Below are 4,611 nucleotides of genomic sequence, written 5' to 3' on the forward strand. Positions count from 1 at the left end.
ATGGGCAGGGGAATGGGGTGGGTGGGAAGGGAGCTGCCATTGGTGGGGTGCTTGGCCCCCTAGTGAGCGGTTTACAAATCATTTCAAGGAGGGACAACCAATCTTGTTCCTGACACAAGCTGGGTCTCCATGCTTTTTTTCTGTCATGATGTTTTTCTTTCTCCTTTTTTTTTCTTTTTAAAAGAAGTATGACCAAGACAACTTGAGAGGTTTGTCCTGTCTTTGACTATTTCTCTAATCCAACCGTGCTCTCCAAGGCTGAGCTGAAATAAGCCTCAAGGCACAGGTTTCTAGTTACAGAATAAATGTTAAGGTGGCATCTCATGTCTAATGGAAGAAGAGGAACATTCTGGGGGCTCCAGCAACTTCTTTAGTGGGGTGTGGACCAGCAAAGATCTGGGCTCAGGAGCCCTCTGCCTCCACTGCCCATCGTGTGCACTGATTGCGAGAGTCCAAGCTTATGGGCCTTGCCATGCTGGAGTGAGGGATGGGGGCAGTGAGGACAGGGGGAGAGACTTGAATATTTCTAGCCTGGAGTTGGCTCTGGAAGGCACGGGACGTGTCGTTTGTAGAGCCCCCCTGCTGTGTCTGGTTCTTTTGCATTCTGTGCACAGCAGAAGGGCCAAAGGACCTGGGTCCTGAGTGGTCTGTGTATACCGTGTATACGTGGGCACTGGCTGCTGCGGGGACAACAGCCGACTCCTAATAAAGTTGTACGTATTTAAAATCTGTGTCCTGCCTCCCTGACTTTATCTCACCAACGGACACTTTCCCCTTGTCGAATGACCACCCGCCACATGCCAGCCATAGTGCTCGGGGCTGGGACCTGACAGCGACTAGGACAGGCACAGTCTCGCCCCAGGCACCTGGCTGGAAAGGCAGAGCCAACAAGTCAGCAGGCAGAAAGACTGGACAGTGGCCGGTGTAAGTGGCCAGAAGAATGAGAACTAAGGTCTGAGTGTGTGGGGTTTATGGGGTCGACTGCCCAGGGAAGCCTGTAAGGTGGGGCAGGAGCCTTTCACAGAGGAGCAGTGTGCTGAGGTTTGGGGAGCAGGAGGCCCTCTGGAGCTAGACCGCGGGGAGCGGCTGAGGCAAGGAGAGGCCAGAGGGTCCATCCTGCGGGGGATCCTGGTACCTGGCTTAGGAGGAAACCCTACGTTTCCTGACAGAAAGTTTCACTCCGTTTGGAAAAACTTTCTTGCTTCCTAACTCTGTTTTGGTTTGACAGTGTTAGCAAGTAGGTAGGCAGGAGAGGAAGTGGGATGAGATTTAAAAACATCTACCTGGGAGCCCAGAAACTTGTGTTGGTCTCAGATCTGAGATCCTTTCTTGGAGCCCCATTTCCTATCTGTGAGGTGAGAAAAATAGACATAATATTTAATGTTCCTGTAGGGTGTTTCTAGCTTTAACCATCTGGGTTTCCAGGCACAGTTATGGTTTCAACTTCGGTAGATGATAATTTGGTGTTAGTTGCTGTTCAGAGATGACAGGGCTTCTCCTCATGCCTCTCCTGGAGGGAGAGGTGTCAGGGAGGGTGACTTCTTCAGGAGCTGATTGTAGACCGGGAGGGGTCCGGGGTGAAGGGTGAGGGTGGGGGGGCTCGGACCCAGCTTCAGCACTTGATAAAAGCTTCCAGTGGAAGGAGGAACTAGCCAGAAGAGCCCCCTGACACGATGAGCTGGATGGTCTGGAAGGGGTCTGGAGGGACTCAGGTGGATGTCTAAGCTAGAAAAGCCAGCAACTGTGTGATTTTGGTAAAATTATTCAAAGTGCTGTCGCATTGCTGGGCTTGTTATTTATTTATTCTTTAATCCCTTCTGTTTTCCATTATAACAATGGCCAATAAAACCTTTCTAAGGAAAAGTTCCCATGGGTTGGGTTAGGGGTAGAGGAAAACTTTCTCTACTTCTAACACTCTTGACACCAAATGTGTGGGTGTTCTTCCCCACGCCAACCAGTTTTCCAGCTCTCCGACACAAACTGGCTGTCCCATCATTTAATTTATATCTCACACTAACTAGCTGAGATCAGCATCGTACTCCGCAGGATTGAGGGCTCAGTCCCACAAGGCTGCCCTCGCCTCAGTCACCCGTCTCCAAGAGTGGGTCCTGGGCTACCCATGCTTCTGACAGACTTAGCCACAGAGTGGAGGCTTCCCCAACCCCTGTTCAGGGTTGATAACTTGCTGGAATGGCTCATAAAACTCGGGAAAACATTTACTTCTGTTTGCTGGTTTATTCTACAGGACATGGTAAAGGATACAAGTGAACAGCTAGGTAAGAAGATGCATAGAGCGTGGATCAGAAGGGCTTTGAGTGCAGGAGCTGCTGTCCCTGTGGAGTTGGGGCGCGTCACCCTCCCTGCACATGAATATGTTTACCAGTCCGGAAGCTCTCCAGACCCTATAGTTTAGGGACGTTCACAGAAACTTTCTCAGTAGGCATGCTGGATTGTTAACTTAATCTCACTACTCCCCAGAGGATGGGTGGTGGGGCTGGAAGTTCCAGGTTTCTAATCATGCCTTGGTCTTCCTGGTGGTCAGCCCCCATCTAAGAGCTCACCAGTGTTCGCTCATTAGAACAAAAGATACTTCTATCACCCAGGAAATTCCAAGGGTTTTAAGAGTTCTGTGTCAGGCCTGACTAGGTGGTGGCACAGTGGATAGATCAGGGGTCGGGAAACTTTCTGGCTGAGAGAGCCATGAATACCACATATTTTAAACTGTAATTCCGTGAAAGCCATACAACGACCCGTATACATTACACATTATCCAATAAAAATTTGGTGTTGTCCCGGAGGACAGCTGTGATTGGCTCCAGCTACCTGCAACCATGAACATGAGCAGTAGGAAATGAATGGATTGTAATACATGAGACTGTTTTATATTTTTAATGTTACTATTTTTTTTATTAAAGATTTGTCTGCAAGCCAGATGCAGCCATCAAAAGAACCACATCTAGCTCATGAGCCATAAGTTCCCGGCCCCTGGGATAGATCATTGACCTGGGATGTTGATGACCCAGGTTCAAAACCCCCAGGTCATTGGCTTGAGTGTGGACTCATCCGGCTTGAGCAAGAGGTCCCTGACTCAGCTGGAGCCCCCTGGTCAAGGCACATATGAGAAAGCAATCAATGAACAGCTAATGGTGTTGCAACTATGAGTTGATGCTTCTCATCTCTCTCCCTTCCTGTTTGTCCCTGTCTGTCCCTCCATCTCTCTCTTTTTTTTTCCTCTCTCTCTCTCTCTCTCAAAAAAAAAATCTGTGTCAGGAAGAATGGGGGCAGAGATCAGTATATATAATCAATATTACTTTATGATGTTGTAGCAAATAAAAGAGGAAAAAGAGGAAGCTAGGTCCCACCTCAGGAGACTCAGGAGACTCCAGGTAAGGTCAGTGGTAGCAACTTACACCGAAGATCTCTGGGGCAGACAAGCCTGCCTGTCATTTCAAGCTTTCTGGAGAAGCAAGGAGCAGTTTTCTAACCTCACTGGCCTTTGGAGAGAGGCAGGACCAATTTGCTTTGTAATTCAGTAGAGAAAAAGCTTCAATAACTGTCAAAAGGTCTTGACTTTCCGGGCCATGCTCTCCCTGCCCAGTGAGCCCTGGCTGGTCCCCAGCAGGCTGAGCTGGCAGGGCCAATGGCAGTGTCTGTAACCCAGAGAGTCTTTCTGTGGCTCTTTGGCTTGCACCCAACCCCTTTGGGTGAGTCAGCCCTGAAGCCTGCAATCCTAGCAACAAATCCCAGAAAAGCGGAATGTCTCCCCCTTCAAGCTCTCCAGACACCATCACATTCCCCCCTCATCCCATGACAGCCCGAGGGGACTGCAGTGACGTGGTCACTGCTTCCAGTCCTGTGGCTCTGCTGCAACAGGCACTCAGCACCCTGCCCCTGGTGCTCAACTGGGAAGCCCTGATGTTTGTTCTCCTGTGTTTGGTCAGTAATGTAAATCACATTCCAAGTCCTGGCCAGAATGTTGCTGAGGGAGATAAGAGTTCCTGGCTTCCAGAGGCATTCCAAAGAAGAAACAGAACTATTTGTTTCCAAAGGAGAGTGATTTTAGCAGAAACGGCAAGACAGAGAGGAAAAGAGAAGGAAACTTCCTCATGAAAAATCAGATTTGGGAACGTGGTGAAAATATTGTCATGGCGAATGTGTGGAGGTTGATGAGATTTTCCCACATCCTGAAGTTGTTACAGTCTGTTCTTCCTGCCTCCTCTCCCCTGCCTCTTCTGGGGGCCACAATCCCAACAGTATGAACAGGGGTTTAGGCCACTGCTTTCTCAGACATCTGACCAACTGTCCCGGTGATCACATGGGACTGGGCTTCCAGTCTCAACAGGGAGTACCTATCACTTCTACCATGGGTAGTCTAGCAGACAGTCCTGATTTGGTGGTGTTGGTGTTGAGGATTTTGCAGAAAAAGCCCCTGGGAGGTGTGAGGAAAGGTATCCAGGAGAATGACCCGACTTCTTGAAGAGCCCTCTCTGGATGAGTTTGCAGTGCCCCGGGCAGCAGTTAGCTCAGCATCCAGCACAGGGCCTGGGGCACCATCCATTGTCAGTGAAAATTTCCAGGATGGAGGTTTCCCTGGAACGAGCATCATCAGCC

This window comes from Saccopteryx bilineata, chromosome 2, assembly GCF_036850765.1.
Source record: "Saccopteryx bilineata isolate mSacBil1 chromosome 2, mSacBil1_pri_phased_curated, whole genome shotgun sequence".
NCBI classification, from domain to species: Eukaryota; Metazoa; Chordata; class Mammalia; order Chiroptera; family Emballonuridae; genus Saccopteryx; species Saccopteryx bilineata.